The sequence below is a fragment of the Ambystoma mexicanum genome, chromosome 4q (genome assembly GCF_040938575.1).
Source record: "Ambystoma mexicanum isolate Mex_15411 chromosome 4q, UKY_AmexF1_1, whole genome shotgun sequence".
Taxonomy (NCBI): domain Eukaryota; kingdom Metazoa; phylum Chordata; class Amphibia; order Caudata; family Ambystomatidae; genus Ambystoma; species Ambystoma mexicanum.
The window spans coordinates 265,210,272-265,228,067 of NC_090928.1; positions in this window are offsets into that span (position 1 = coordinate 265,210,272).

A 17,796-nucleotide genomic window follows, 5' to 3' on the forward strand; every position below is an offset into this window, starting at 1 on the left:
ATTGCTATTTTCACTTTCTCCCATCTAAAATATTTCTAAAGCCAAAATGCATTCCTATGGGAAAATTAATTCCTCCCGAATTCTCTGACGAAATCTCCCTCCCAGGTGCTTCAGAATGTTGATATGTATGGACCTTTTACTCTGGTACTGGTACTCTGACAGCACATAAGCACACATGCCAACATTCTGGAGCAGCTAGAAGGGAGATTTTGCCACAGAAAGCGGGAGAATTCGATTCTCCCATTGGATTGCATTGGGCTTACAATTATTGTAGGTGGGAGAAAGTAAAGATTTGTAATATTTTCAGCTGAAAAATCGTGAGTCTGCCACCTAAATCGGGAGGGTTGGTATGCATAAGTTTCAATGAAAACCTACAGTAAGTGATTAATGCAACAATTTGTTCTAAAGTGGGCAGAAAAGGCTGTTTTAGTCTTCAACTATATATATATTAATGGCACTGCTGCCTCAGTATCTATTGGGTGCAGTCATGATATTCGAGCGGCACACAGAACCTGTGCAGACCAGGGGCACTGCTTTCTCACACTAATACAAGCTCACATAGCCAGCTAGTGCCATCTTGTATCTGTTAAAGCCTCCCATGCTAGGCATAGTCAATACTGCCTTACCTGCCAGGCACTGCTGTAATGTGCACATCTTAATCTAATATACAAAAGAAGCACTTTCTTATGCCAGGCAAAGAGATGCCATGTATATTGTTATTTACAAACCACAGCTCCAAAAGCCCAAGTGCTGTGATAACATGCCCAATGCAGCCACAATCAAGTGTTGCCATCTTATGCCATGTAAATGCTGATATGCTAGATGAATAATTCAGCTTTTTTAAGGCACAAACTGAAATTGATCCGTTCTGGGTGATCTCAATTTGAAAATGTACTGGAAAATTGGGCCCATCAAGGTAAGGCGATTTGCCCATGCTCACACCTGTTGGTCAAGTGAAGAAACTGAATTTGTGCTCATGTGACCTGTTTTCCTGTCTCCAATTTACCCATCAGAGCACATATCCTACCTCTCATCTTTAATTTTACACCCACATACTAAGATTGCTCCATCGTGCCCTTTCATGAGCAAAACCAGGTGTTTGTGTTGAAAAAATCGGAAATGTGAAGCACCAAAGCACATTCTAAATCAATCTGAAAACATCAAAGAAATGTTTCTCCAATCCTGTTGGGTAAAATAAGTGTGATTTGTTGGGATGTGATGGGATGCGGGATGAACACAGATACTGACAGCAAGCACTCAATTCAGTGAGTCATCGCCATCCCTTTGTACATACTGCATAAAAAGGTAATTTCCTAAATGTACAAGAGTATATAGAGATAATTGCCTTGCACAATTTTACAATAAAGTGTCACACATAAGGCACAAAACATCTCACTTAAGCAAACCGCGAGTGCACACACACACACACACACACACACACACACACACACACACACACACACACTATACAGAGGAATCCTGCCCCCAACAGAATCAGAATTCTGAAGATGCTATGGAGGAATAGGAAGATATTACCGGAAAAAAAGGTCGTAAATGCATGCCATCAAAGGTTCGGTGTCCCCCGCATACTGCATAGTATGGTGAGCGGGGGGTTGCGGGGGGACACCCCTGCCGCACCGAAGAAAACAGAAAGGGATGGCCCCCGCAACACCCCGCTCACTACACTGTGCAGTATAGTGAGCGGGGTTTGCGTGGGGGGTGGAGGGGACCCTGCAGCTGCCCAAAGAAAGAAAAGGACCCTGCGGCGCCGGTTCCTGATCACTGAAGTGAAAGGGAATTGGCTCTGCTGGGACACAGAGCGTTTTACAAGGTAAGTAGGGTGTGGGTGGGGGTGTGTTGTGGGTTTGTTGTGGGTGTGAATGGGGTGTGGGTTTTGTAGGCTTTGTTAAATTATGTTCGCATGGGAAATGTACGCACCTTTTGAGGTGCGTACATTTCGCAGGTAAACTTTTCCATCGCAGATTTTTCCGCGAGGGAAAAATCACTTAGATCCGCTATGGATAGTGCAGTGTGCAAAGTTGTTTCTAGGCCTCAGTGCGGTTCCATCAGAAAGTGAAAGAGTTACATAGTATTTTGTGTCACCAAAGTAAATTGATGACTGGAATAGGAAAATGGCATGCATTCTGAAGACATTACGAGTTTGCTGGTATACGGTAAAACTGCCAAGTATGACTTTGCCAGAACACGGTTGCTGGAATTACCAGCACTGTTATGACCTCATCCAGAATTACTGGCACCGATAATACTGGCAATGAAAATATCAGGTGGGCCGGAAACCTGCGCTGATAATACCGGCACAATGGTATCCCCGGCATATCACGAGATTGCATTTGCCGGTAATACTGGCTGATATTTGCTGGTAATACCAACAAAACCAAGGCAGAAATAACAACACCTCAGAGCAGCCGGTAAATGGACACAGGTGAAGTAAATAAGGCCACATGTGCACCCAATCCACACAGTAGCACTCAATGCACACAGGAAGAGTACAAAACGACCACACCTTCCACATAAACGCTTCCCACAACAATCATACTGCCAGTCATTGACGCAAACATGGAGGTAGAAGCGCGCATGCTAATCCCCAGCTGGAGGGGATGGAGTACCAAAGGCTACCCTAGACATAGGCGTGACACAAGGTCAACCAAGACAATGCAGCGGAGCTAGGTGGCTGCTAGCTCAAAGAGAGATCACCTTGAGATACAGAAATGTCAAACACAGGTTTAATTTACACTAACAAAAAAGACATATTTACAGAAAGTGACGTAGCATGAGGAATATGCATAATGGAGCACATTGTAATCTGCACATCCGTGGGTTAGTAGGCAGAGTGACAATTTATTTCATGTATTGCTAAGGATGACAATACGTTAAAATTGTCAAGGGTGGAAAGGTGATGCCAAAGAATGGAGAGAGAAAGAGCTGCAAAAGGGTGAACCTACCATGTTCAGGTAATTAGACGCCTTGGTTGAGGTCTTGATTTACCAGTTGCTAATTATTTCGGCTGGGGAGCAGTCTGCGTAAATCAGATGCCAGGAGCTAAGTAAGATAATTGTGAGACAGAAATTAATCGAAACGGGAGATAGCGTCAATCACTGGGGTGCATTTAGTGATTTAGAGTGCAAGAAAGACTGTGCTTAATTAATTTGGGCATGGGTCTCTAAATGCCTGCTAGCAAAAGGTGTTGCTCAGCTGGTTATACACTGTTGTTTAGTTGCGGCGATTCAAACACTGTCACGGAATTAAAAACGCTGCATTGTTGGTCGTCATGTACACCAAAGAGTTAACGATGCGTGCGGTGAACGAGAGAGTAATTCAACTTGTGGAGCCCCGAAGGTGTAGAAGGGCAAAGTGTCCCTTTTGGGTTGCAACCGCAGAAATATGGCTGGGGTGAAAGAATGCCCGAGACGGCATTCACAAGTACATAATGTACGTGAGTGAAGTGCACTTGTCACTGAGGGAGTGTTACCTGCTCAATGGTGAGGGATCAGAGGTAAAGCGCTGTGCGGCGGCAGAAATCTTACCCATGCTGAAAGGAGCTGTGTCACTGCTGGAAACTGGAAACCGGCTGTGCGCATGCATGTCTAACGGGCGCTTTATGTCTTTGGAAAGCGACCGACCAGCACTGCGCATATGTCAGGAGAGTAGTGTCTCTGTGGTATGTCTCGTTGTAAGGAAACGGACCAAGTATATTGGCGATGTCAAGGAGGGGTTGTCTCTGTATTGTGTCTTGCTCGGAGGCATTAGTCAGAGGCCAGACGTCATGGAAAAATGTGATAGGACGGAAAAACTTGGAACAACAAAATCTGATGAGCATACATGCTTAGAATCAATGGTACATATAGCTGATTGCACACATGATGGCCACAATACAAAGGCTAGCAGTGTTGTTTACAAGATGGCATAAGTGAACAGCGATCTATTGATTTTCACATTTCTATCTGGCACATACACATTTTGGTTTTGGTAATCACAAAAAGACAACACTTCTTAACAATGTGGCATATATCAACAGTAGTTCATTGTGGGCATATTTCACCCTCATGTTTGTGTAGATTTGTTTAAAAGTATTAGAGACAACTCAATTTGACACAATGCTGCAGGAATTCCTCTATTTGTTGAAAAAGAGATTGCATTCGATTGAAATGTTTAGGCCCTGTTTGACAGAGTCCAAACGATAGATCCATTTCTGCCCAAGTTTGCGTAGGTCAAGGTCTCTATCGCCTCCGCGGAAGGGATTTCCCACTGTTTGTAGTATTGCCCAGAAGATGTCATTGTGGGTATGATTTTTAGCTTTAAAATGTGCCACCAGGGGTTTGTCCTCTACTTGATTGCGCACACAAGAACGGTGTTCGCAAATGCGTTGCCTTATTTCCCTTTTGGATTTGCCTACATAGATGAGGTCACAGGGGCATTTGATTATGTATATGTAACGCTCACCTGAATCCCTCGGAGGCGCGGGTCTGGTCTGGGCGTTCTCCGAACCTTCCAAAGTCACTCGCAGGTCTTTGGCACCACCCTGGAAGGGCCCCCTCCTTACTGTGATCTTAATCTGGAGAGTGAGATGTCTGCGGGCAGAGAAGAAACAGGGGTTAACGTCTGCCTGACGGGGTTTCGGCTCTTTCCCCTTCCTGACACTCCCACAACTCTCCTAGGCCGCACGTGCTCACCTTAGGTAGGTAAAAGCGGCGCTCTCCATCCTGCGTCTGTGCAGGGGCGCTGTAGCCAGTTACTTCACTGGACGATAGTTCAGCCTTTTATTGTGGAGGTAGAGTCCAGAAGGCAAGACCGTCGTTAGCTGCACGAACGGTGAGTGCCTTATATGAGTCTTTTTATTGTCCTTTCAGAATCTTGCCTCTTTTGCAGGTCCGGTATGCTGATCCGGTAAGTGGAGAAGTCCGGAGTTTTTGCAGGCAAGCAAAAAGTTCATCTGAAGTTAAATGCACTTTTAAAGGTCTTTTTTCCCTTTCTTTCAGGTCGCGGTGCAATCGGCGATGAAGACTGATGCCGAAGGATAGTGCCGGAGGATGGACAGGTATCACCACTTAAGGCACGTGAGTAGAAATGGAGTCCTGAGCTCTAATAATGTCCTTCTTGTATTTTACAGGTGCGGACAAATGGCGCTGAACGGAGCTCGCGGAGACCGTGGCACAGGTAAGCAGATATCACAGAGTTATCGCTAACCTGTATTCTTTGTAGTTGCAGATGGCTGGAGAACGAAGAATGGCGGCACGAGGCCTTGGAAGGCACCGGAAGGTGGTAAGAGCAGCTCTGGTACTTTCTCATGCTACTCTAATGTTCTCGTTTTCCTTTTCAGATGTCGCGGAAGGCTGGAGCTGGATTCAGGAAGGTAAGTTGAAGATTTTCCTGTTTTCAGGTGCAGAAGAAGAAGAGCAGCTGGAGCCGACACAGTGAGCGTCCTGCTGCTATTGCAGAATAACGCGAAGCACGTGAAACCAATCGGGTGTGGTTTAAATAGCCTTCAGTAGTGCTTAGGCGTCTTCTTCCACAGCTTTCAGAGGTAAGAAAAGAGTTCCAGTATGTAATTCTTGGGAGTGGTGCTGGCCCCACCCAGCAGTTAAAGTAGTCCCAGCAGGATTGGATGAAGAGTTCATCCTGCAGGTAGGAAAGCAGCATGGTCTGCAGGAGGTAAGTCCACCCAAGCACCAATCCTTTTTATATGAGCCCGGCGCTTCCAGTGCCGGGACTGGGTCCCTTTATGAGTATGAGCCTGGCGCCGCTGGCGCCAGGACAAGGTCCAAAAGGCCCCTACGGGGGCCGGCTTGTGCCTGGAATAAGGGTCATGGCCCTGCTTCCAAGGATGTTGGGCTAGGTCTGACACCTTGGAGGCAGTGGTCATGACAGTATACAGACCATTTGGTTTTGCAGTTTGTGAAGGAATTTAGGGCCCAAACGGTTTTCTTTCAAGTCGATAGTTTTTAGATTAGTTGTCAAAGTGCAGACAGAGCAGTTGCCGCATTTGAAGTGACCTTTAACTGGCGGAAGGTGCCATAATGTGGTTTGTTGGTTGTTTGGTGCGTCCACATCAGTATACGTATGTACAAGGTGGTCTTTGTGATTGCGGCTGCATTTGAACGCAAATCTGGGTTTCTCTGGTTTAAAAGAGTCAGTCTGGAGCTTATTTAAGGACCAATATTCAAGGACCACTTTTTTGATGGAATTGCTCAATGGAGTAAAGGTAGTGACGCAGGTCATCTTGTTATTCAGTTGTTCTCTTTTTTTTGGTGTGAGGCAAGACTCTCGATTGGTGTGTTTTACACGCTTTCTGGTTTTACAGACTATGTGGTTGGGGTAACCTCTTTCCTTCAGACGAGTTGCAAGTTCTTTACTTTTAGAAACATATTCACTTAGTGTAGAGCAGTTACGTCTTATTCGTAGAAATTGGCTGTAAGGGAGGTTCATTTTAAGGCCTGAAGGGAAGAGCTGGAGTACTCTAGAAGGGTGTTTTTGGATGTTGGTTTCTGATATAGAGTAGAGAATTGTCCAGATTTTTGCAAATTTCTAGATCCACAAAGGGTATTCGGTCTTTACTGTGATCTATGGTGAATTGTATGCAATTGTTCCGTGAGTTGAGCCATTGTAGAAAAGAGAGGATGTTAGAACAACAGTGGAACAACCCACAGCATTCCTTCTTGAATGCACCATGATAGCCCTAATGGAGAATTACTTCATTTACAAACAAACTTTCGACCAGCAGTGTCACGGAACCAGCATGGGGGCCACCTTTGCCCCAGATGTAGCGAATTTATTCATGGATGCTTTAAAAAAAGACTCAATCTACAATGAACTCAATACCTTCAAAAACTCAATCAGGTGTTGGCTACGATATATAGACAATGTATTCATGATCTGGAAAGGGACCGAAGAAGATCTCCTCTCTTTTCTACAATGGTTCAACTCACGGAACAATTGCACACCAACAAAAAGAGAACAACTGAATAACAAGATGATCTGCGTCACTACCTTTACTCCGTTGAGCAATTCCATCAAAAAAGTGTTCCTTAAACATTGGGACAAGCTCCACACTGACTCTTTTAAACCAGAGAAACCCAGATTTGCATTCAAACGCAGCCGCAATCTCAAAGACCACCTTGTACATACGTATACTGAGGTGGACGCACCAAACAACCAACAAACCACATTATGGCACCTTCCGCCAGTTAAAGGTCACTTCAAATGCGGCAACTGCTCTGTCTGCACTTTGACAACTAATCTAAAAACTATCGACTTGAAAGGAATCCTTTGGACCCTAAATTCCTTCACAAACTGCAAAACCAAATGGTCTGTATACGTAATCAAATGCCCCTGTGACCTCATCTATGTAAGGCAAATCCAAAAGGGAAATAAGGCAACGCATTTGCGAACACCGTTCTTGTGTGCGCAATCAAGTAAAGGACAAACCCCTGGTGGCACATTTTAAAGCTAAAAATCATACCCACAATGACATCTTCTGGGCAATGCGACAAACAGTGGGAAATCCCTTCCGCGGAGGCGATAGAGACCTTGCCCTACGCAAACTTGAGCAGAAATGGATCTATCGTTTGGACTCTGTCAAACAGGGCCTAAACATTTCAATCAAATGGAATCTCTTTTTCAACAAATAGAGGAATTCCTGCAGCATTGTGTCAAATTGAGTTGTCTCTAGTACTTGTAATCAAATCTACACAAACATGAGGGTGAAATATGCCAACAATGAACTACTGTTGGTATATGCCACATTGTTAAGAAGTGTTGCCTTTTTGTGATTACCAAAACCAAAATGTGTATGTGCCAGATAGAAATGTGAAAATCAATAGATCGCTGTTGACTTATGCCACCTTGTAAACAACACTGCTAGCCTTTGTATTGTGACCATCATATGTGCAATCAGCTATATGTTCCATTGATTCTAAGCATGTATGCTCATCACATTTTGTTGTTCCAAGTTTTTCTGTCCTATCACATTTTTCCATGACATCTGGCCTCTGACTAATGCCTCCGAGCAAGACACAATACAGAGACAACCCCTCCTTGACATCGCCAATATACTTGGTCCGTTTCCTTACAATGAGACATACCACGGAGACACTACTCTCCTGACACATGCACAGTGCTGGTCGGTCGCTTTTCAAAGACATAAAGCGCCCGTTAGACACGCATGCGCACAGCCGGTTTCCAGTTTCCAGCAGTGACACAGCTCCTTTCAGCACAGGTAAGATTTCTGCCACCGCACATCACTTTACCTCTGATCCCTCGCCATCGAGCAGGTAACACTCCCTCAGCGACAAGCGCACTTCACTCACGTACATTATGTAATTGCGAATGCTGTCTCGGGCATTCTTTCACCTCAGCCATATTCCTCAGTGACGAGTGCACTTCCCTCACATACATTAAGTACTTGCGACTGCCGTCTCTGGCATTCTTTCACCGCAGCCTGATTCCTGTGGTTGCAACCCAAGAGGGACACTTTGCCCTTCTACACCTTCGGGGCTCCACAAGTTGAATTACTCTCTCGTTCACCGCATGCACCGTTAACTCTTTGTTGTCCACGACGACCAACAATGCGCCGTTTTTAATTCCGTGACAGTGTTTGAATCGCCGCAACTAAACAACAGTGTATAACCAGCTGAGCAACACCTTTTGTTAGCAGGCATTTAGAGACCCATGCCCAAATTAATTAAGCACAGTCTTTTTTGCACTCAAAATCACTAAATGCACCCCAGTGATTGACACTATCTCCCGTTTCGATTAATTTCTGTCTCACAATTATCTTACTTAGCTCCTGGCATCTGATTTACGCAGACTGCTCCCCACCCAAAATAATTAGCAACTGGTAAATCAAGACCTCAGCCAAGGCGTCTACTTACCTGAACATGGTAGGTTCACCCTTTTGCAGCTCTTTCTCTCTCCATTCTTTGGCATCACCTTTCCACCCTTGACAATGTTAACATATTATCATCCTTAGCAATACATGAAATAAATTGTCACTCTGCCTACTAACCCACGAATGTGCAGATTACAATGTGCTCCATTATGCATATTCCTCGTGCTACGGCACTTTCTGGAAATATGTCTTTTTTGTTAGTGTAAATAAAACCTGTTTTTGACATTCCTGTATCTCAAGGTGATCTCTCTTTGAGCTAGCAGCCACCTAGCTCCGCTGCATTGTCTTGGTGACCCTGTGTCACGCCTATGTCTAGGGTAGCCTTTGACTCTATCCCTCTCTTTCATTGTACTTCCTAACCCTCTAGAGTGAGGCCCCCTTATAAAAAAGAGGGTTCCGCTCAATTCTCTCACATCAGGGGATGGAGTACCAGCAGAGGCAACAGGATGCCAGGGGGAGGAGGAGAATGAGGACAATGGGGATGCAGGTGGTGAGGCGGAGATGTGCAGTGATCCCACGCACAAGGGCCACACCCTGGGCCCGCGCTTACATGCAGATACTAACAGCACGCTACGGGCCGACATGGAGAGTCACAGAGTACAAAGGACCTGGATGTTGGTGGGTGAGTACATGTATAATTCCATCTACCTTGCAGCATGAGTGACAAGCAAGGGGGGGGGGACAACAATGTTACAAATGCATGTCCGGAATGGTCCCTGTAAATGTAGGACCCTCCAGCACACCCCTCAATTGACCGGTCACAACACACAGGAGTAGCACATGACTGGGGATGCATCCAGCATTGACCGGGCCTATCTAACCATAAGAGGACAACCACACGCAATGCACTACAGGTACCAGAATGCAACATCTCCCGCCCCTGCAATGGCAATTAATGGATTGGCCTGGCCACTTAGAGTAATCAAATGTACATCCAAGGGCACCCCCCAAGAGCCCTGTGTCAAGCCTGGAGATGGCTGAAAGCAGCAACAATCAAAACCAAGCCCTACATACAGTCAGAGGGAACAACACATTAAAGTGATGCACATTTACCTGTGCCTATCCAATGACACGCACATGACCGGAAAAGGTTGTCCAGGCCCACACACACCTGGCATAAGCTCTGAGGTACAGACTAAAACTAGGCGCAGGGTACGCGAACAACAATGTTGCCTATGGCGACACTGTAAATTGCGCCACCCAATAGTACGGGATGAGATACTGCGAAACAACTACTGAGGGTCACTACCCTGCCATCAGGCCTGGCAGGCCCTGCGTTCACAAGTAATGACACACACCACCATGGATGCCACACAGACCACCTACACATGTGACCCACACTCCCTCAGGTACCACGCATGGTGGCAATGCACAAGCCCAACCCACACCCATATGGCATAGCCCCCTCACAGTCAGATATCAAAATGCAATGTGTGTTAACCGTGCCCTGTGTGCAAGTATTACCGTGTCAGACTGGACAACCCCCTTTGTATTGCAAGACGCATGCAAGGACTGGAACGTGAAACAGTGTGGCACAATGTGAAATGGGACATGCATGCACAGATTGACCATTGAGATGACACGTGACAGGCAATAGCACTACCAGGCATCACGAGTCACACATGTGTCTTACCCCTTTGTAGGTAACTCTGGATACCAACTGCTTCTGTGGCTGAGGACCCCTCTGAGGAATCCCCAGATGCCGCAGGAAATGGCATATAACAGTGCCCACGTGAGGACCAGGGTGAACACTGAGCAGACCTTCGGCCTCCTGAAGGCCCGATTCAGATGCCTACACTTGTCTGGGGGTGCACAGATGTTCACGCCAGACATGGTTGGACAGATAGTCGTGGCCTGTGCAATGTTGCATAACATCTGCGTCAGGTGCAACATACCCCTGCCCCGGATCTGGACATGCCTCCTCCAGAGAATGATGATGCAGCGCTAGCCTATCCCATGCCTGTGTGCACATAGTGCATGGAAGCCAGGGATGGGCGCATGGACTGACAAGAACTGCTTGAGAACTTTTTGGGGAGTTTACCCTCTACTCTGCACACCTCTTGCATCTATGCGAATATCATGCACCATCACACTATGCACTTGCTTGAAAAAAGGAATGCCCTATGTGACAAATCTAGCAATATCATCACTGGTTCTCTGGAGGGAAGTTTCTACATGGCCAGGGAAAGCAGAAGCTACCTGACTCTGAACCTGGGAGTGGCTATCTGCAGGAGGATCACGTAGGGGAAGTCAAAGTCCAATGGGACAAGAAAATACTAGACCAAAATAATATTGCAGCCATAATTTCTAATGAAATCCATGTTCCCATACTACATACCTATATGGCTTATTGTGATGTAGATGAAGAAGATCCAAGTATTCCTAGTCAATCACCTTATCTGCCATCCCCGCCCCTATTTTAGTACTGCGATGAGGAAGAGGGATAAAGCAATGAAGATGCCCAGAAGCGGTAAGCCAACGCTGCTGTCTATCTATGGAAATTGCTAAATCATGCCACACAGGTTAAAACTGCCACAGCTGGTCGGCCGCCAGGGGGCGCACGGATGCAGAACTCCTCCGTGTGAGCTCCGCTCCCCTAACCCCCAAAAGTGCCTTGAGCCCCCACTTTTGGCCCCCCCACCCGAGCAACAACGACGGACGGAGCCCCCTGGACCTGGCCCCCGACTTCTGGGCGAAACTCCGACGAAAATCGGAGCGATTTCTCCTGCGAAATCGCCCCGACAAGAGCCGCCCCCTTCGGGCCTCCCACGCAGCACTTCCTTGGAGCGCCGAAGTTGCGCGAACTCGCGTACGGCCTACTCGGCCTCCCGCACTCCGAAGCATCACCTCAGTCGACCGCTGCCCCCCCTCCAGATCGCAGGAGAGCTTTCGGGAACCTCGCGGGAACCTCGCGGACCGGCTATCGTCAGGTCGGGTGAGTGTCTCCCGCCCGCACTACGCGTGCGCTTTCCAGGGCCCCCCGGAGGGCGCCCCCATTTCTGAGTACGGAGACTGCCGGCAACGCCACCCCGTCAACGGAGGGGCATCCCGGACCTGCAGGAGGCGAAATCCCTTACCACCCCCCATCCAGCAGAGAATCGCCCCCCCCGCACTGCAGAGCTTGGCGCGGAACTCCCTCATCAGCCAGGCAACACTTCGGACGGGGCCCCGCACCTACAAGCCTGACCCGGGCCTCCCCTAGCCCCTGAATGTTCACAGGCACAATCCAGACAGACCCCAAAGGCCACACCGGCACAGGGCAGTGGAACCCGAGTGGCTGAGGATATTAGACCAGAGGCCACCACCGGAGACGAACAGTACGAACGGAGGGTAGTGCCCCTGATCCCAGGGCGTGTGCCTCCTCCCGTCGCCCACTCCCGCTCCCCGGGATACCCGAGTCAAGCTCCCGTCCCTCACGCCGACAAGTAATCGGGCCTTGGTGCTGAGGGAAAGGCCCCCATCATAGGGGCGTGTGCCTCCTCGCACCCACACACCGTATGAGCACCCGCAGCAAACTCGCCAGGTTTGCATATATCTCCCCAGATCTGGACCCCGATAACGACGGAACAATGGCGACTGAGCACCCCGAGGCGGGTACGGCGGCCACCAAAGGGGACATAGCCGCCCTCCTAAATGAGATCAGAAACATGGGCGCAAACTTAGGAGACAAGCTCGACAGAATGACCCAGCGGGTCGATAACATAGAACAGAGGCTTGAGGGGGTCGAAAACAACCAGGCCTCGACCGATGTAATGGAAACCCAACTGAACCTCAGAATGAGCAACATAGAGAAAAGAGAGGAAGACATCCGACTGAAAATTGACGATTTAGAGAACAGGGAGCGCCGTAATAACCTCTGCTTTTTTGGGATCCCGGAGCGCGAGGGTGAGACAGAATCAGACCTTAGACACACCATAAATGATATCATTAGGATACTAGTTGCCGATGAGAATGTGGACGAGCTCGCAATTGAGCGGATACACAGAGCCGGTGGCCCACCAGGGGGCCCGAGATCCGTCCTCGCCAAGTTCCATAGATACCAAGACAGAACAAGGATTCTTACGAAGGCTCGATCTGCGGACTCCCTCACCCTCAGCGGGGCCAAGATAACTATCTTTCAAGATCTTTCCTCGCTCACGTTGGCTCTACGACGTCTCTGTAGCCCCCTCACGAAGTGGCTCACGGACCGAGGCACGAGGTACAGGTGGGGATACCCCTTCTCCCTCAACTTTGAGCACGAGGGCAGACGAAAAGCGCTCCGATCCGAAGACGACATCCGGAACTGCATTGCGGAGCTCCTGGGCCCGGACCCGCGGGAGGAAACACAGAACGACTCGGCAGGGGATGGAGAGAGAAGGAGACCCCAGGGCCCGAAGCGGAATAAAGTCAGGGGAGCAAGAAAATATAGACGTCCCAATGACTCCCCGGACGTAAATGGATGAGACGGCACCCACCCGTCACTTGCCCTGAAGAATCTTACTCGGAACCCACGGGCCAGGGAGTTGGTACTCGGTGGTGGGTCGACGTCATGGGCCCGCCGGACACCCTATATTGTGCACTTTCTACTGTTGTCATTTCTGAAGATCGACCGGCGAATGACGTCCATTGTACCCACACGTATCGTTGAATTTTCTTTTCTTTCTCTATTGTAAACTTAAGATAATTGTTCTTGTTGCTTGTTATCCTGTGATTGATGTTCAGCAATCAAATGGGGGGGGAGGGGGGCTCAGAACCATGATACGCTACCATGGGGGGAGGGGGTTGCGAGGCTATAACCCTCACAGGCGGTCCGCCGAAAGGCCGGCTGAGTGCATCTGGTCCAACGCGGACGCCATCCACTTCGAGACTCAGTTTCACATGGGGTTGAAAGATGCAGTACTTAGATTGAAACCGAGAACACTGGGTATGATGAACAATACCCGAAGGGAGGGGGAGGGGGGTGGGTCGATCGCAAATTCGATGCCTCGCGAGGCACGAACCATTTATAGATGTACTTCCACTGTGGCAACTAAATTTCGAAGACGACGCGACACACATGATGAACACGCTACTTGCAACAATGTCCACGAAAAGTAACGTAGCAGGTGACAGGTACGGCACCCTTAAAATCGGCACTCTCAACGTCAAGGGCCTCAACTCCCCCACCAAGAGGTCTCTTGTATCTCGGGAATTCAAGAGGGCAGGCTTGGACGTCCTCTTTCTACAAGAGACTCGATACTCCAGAGGAGAAGAACGGAGAGTGTTACATCCCAAACTAGGCTCCGAACACTGGGGTTCTGGCCCCTTGAAAAAGGCGGGGGTGGGCATCCTGATCAACAAGGCCCTACAATTCGAGCTAATGAGATCCTGGTCTGACGTGAGCGGAAGAACTATTGTCCTGGTGGGCAATATACAAGGCACCGCTGTCACGCTCGCATCCATCTACGCACCAAACACCGGCCAATCCCGGTTTCTTCACCAAACGATCCCTAAGGTTATGACTGAGGCACAAGGCGAAGTAATCCTGGGTGGGGATCTCAATATGTGGATGGATCCTGAACTCGACAGACAAGCTGGCGACCCCCCCGCAAACACTCCAGTCATCGGCGCACACTCGAGGGCGGCAGATTTGATGGAGGTATACAACTTAACAGATGCCTGGAGACACCGGAACCCGTCACGCGCAGGCTACACCTTCTATTCGACCCCACACGCCACGTACTCCAGGATTGACTATATATATCTAACGCCTGCACTCACAACGGCAATGACGGACACCGATATATCTCCGGTCACCTGGTCGGATCACGATATGGTGACGGTCACACTGGATCAGATGGCCCTCCCCCGGAGGTCAGTCAAATGGCGCTGCAATGAATCGCTTTTCAGGGACTTGGCTTTTCGAGAACAACTCGAACAGGACATCACCCACTATTTTGAGGAAAACAACACAGGTGACATCTCCACGAACACAGTCTGGGAGGCGGGCAAAGCCACCTGGAGAGGGGTGCTCATCAGAGAAGGTGCGGCCAAAAAAAGGGAACGACAACTGATAGAGAATAGGTTACGGACTGAAATCACCCAACTGGATCAATTGGCACAAACCGCGACTACGGAGAGGCTACACAAGATAGAACAAGCCAATGCCAAAAGGGAGGAACTGCGCCAACTCGAAACTGGAGCCATTGAGCATCGACTCCGATGCCTAAAGCAGAGGCACTATGAACACGGTAATAAGGCGGGGGCACTACTCGCTACCAGACTCCGAGGCCAGCGTCGCGAGAGGTGGGTGCCCGCTATACAAGAAGAAGAACCACCCAGAGTCCGCTGCCCCCCCAATATCCCTGAAGCCTTTGCTACGTTCTATGAGAAGCTCTACACCTCACAGGATGCCCCCGGCCTGGAGGCAATTACGGACTACCTGTCGGCGGTTACCATGCCTTCTCTCCCAGCCGATATTGCACAGGCATTGGACTCCCCCATTACAGCAGAGGAAGTTGAATACGCTATTAAAAGACTCCCGACAGGAAAAGCCCCTGGGAATGACGGTTACACGGCAGGATTTTATAAGACCTTTCAAAGTACCCTCCTCCCCTTCATGGTTGAACTCTTCAATAACATCCTTCATTCTGGAGTAGCCCCCGCGTCCTTCTCGGAGGCCCTGATAGCAGTAATCCCCAAAGAAGGAAAAGACCCGAGGTATTGTGCCTCATATCGTCCGATATCACTGCTAAACATCGACGCCAAAATATACACAAGAATCCTCACAGCCCGTCTAGAGACGCATATGCCCTCGATGATCCACAACGACCAGGTCGGCTTTATCCAGGGTCGACAAGGCGCTGACTCCACTCGTAAGACCCTCCACCTAATACATGAATCAAGAACATCTCCGGATATGCCAACATTGCTCTCAATCGACGCGGAAAAAGCATTCGACAGGGTCGAGTGGCACTTCTTGGAAGCCACGCTGAAGCATATAGGCCTCGGACCAGTCCTCCGTCGAGCGATCAAAGCTGTCTACTCGACCCCGAAAGCCTCAGGGATGGTGAACTCCCAATTTTCGCGCTGGTTCCCACTAACCAGAGGAACGAGACAAGGATGCCCCCTCTCGGCGATACTCTTTGCGCTGTCCCTGGAACCACTAGCCAGAGCTCTCCGGGCGGACTCTGCTGTAGAAGGTATCCGAGTGAACGGAAGGGAATACAAGTTGGCCCTGTATGCGGATGACATCCTGCTGCATGTACTCAACCCCCTGTCGTCAGTCCCGCGGGCGATCCAGCTCATCGAAGAATATGGAACACTATCTGGTTTCAAAATCAATAGGTCTAAGTCCATCCTCTTCCCGCTTAACGTACCCTCCCCTGAACAACAAAGGGAGTTGGCACACCTCGGCCTGACCATACAGGAATCAACGCTGCGCTATCTGGGGATCAATATAACAAAAGATCTTACACAGCTCTACGAGGCGAACTTCCCCCAGCTCCTAGCTGCCCTAAAGACTGACCTACTGAAATGGAAGCCGCTCACAATCTCCTGGATGGGACGCTTGAACGCTATCAAGATGGTAAGCCTCCCACGCTTTCTGTATCCGTTTCAGGCCCTTCCAGTCACGATCCCAGAACACTTCTTCAGACAGGTTAAGAAAACCATACTCGACTTCCTCTGGGATGGCAGAAAACCACGAATAGCGTACGATGTCCTGATACTACCGAAGGAGCTCGGAGGCGTAGGTCTTCCAGATATAGAAATATATTATCAGGCAACGCAATTGAGGATCCTGGTCCCACACCTAAGAGACAGGAAGGACCTCCAGTGGGTCCAGCTGGACAATGACTTTCTCCGCAACGTCACCCTCGCAGAATGGCTATGGGTCCCCAGGAACAAGCTCGTAAAACCATTACGTGAACACCCGATACTGGGCGCCATGTGGAACATCTGGAAGAAGGGTAAGGCTATGACAGGAGTTACAACATGGCCCTCACCCCTGAGCCACCTCTGGTCACCTGGCATCCGTGAGAAGATCCCCGAACACGCCAGGTATCAAGCCTGGTTTGATGCAGGCCTAGAAAGAGTCGGTCAGCTGTGGAGGAAAGAGAAATTCATATCAATTTCGGATCTGGAAGACGCCCTCCAAATTCACCCGATCCCGATCTTCCTGTACCTACGGCTGAAAGGGGTGCTGTCAAGGGAGGAATGGAAAGCCACCACGCGCAGAGACCTAACGCCCTTCGAAATAATCTTAGACACGACCACTGCGACCAAAGGGTTGATATCCAGGATGTATCGAGCTCTGATCACCAAGGACCATTCCCCGATCCTCCGCCTCAAAGGAAGGTGGGAAAAAGATTTCGGCAGGGAGTTTGACCAACAGGCCTGGGACCGGATATGCCACACGCCCGCCAGAGTGTCTATTGCTACTCAATACAAACTGCACGCTGTAAAGCTACTCCACCGTTGGCAGTATGATCCGCTTAGGCTTTCAAAGATGTTCCAAACCTCCGATCCCAGATGCTGGCGCCATTGCGGAGCGAAAGCAGACTATTGGCACATGTGGTGGGGGTGCCCTAAAGTGCGCATTTACTGGCAGGAGGTTCTAGGGTGGATCAAGCGACTAGATGGCATAGACAGAGAACCCTCCCCCCTACTTACGTTGTTCGGTCTTGAGGAGGACGATGACGAATTGGTTCATGTGAAAGGACTGGTATCCCCCCTCCTTCTAGCGGCTAGGGCGGCCCTAGTTATAAAATGGAAATCCCCACGGCTGCCAAACGAGATAGATTGGCTGAAAGTTGCCACCAATATCTACACAATGGAGAAGATAACGGCGGCCCTGCACGACAAGGCCGCGAAACACGAAGAAGCGTGGGGTGACTTCGCAAGCCATTACATGACAAGACCGAACGCCCACC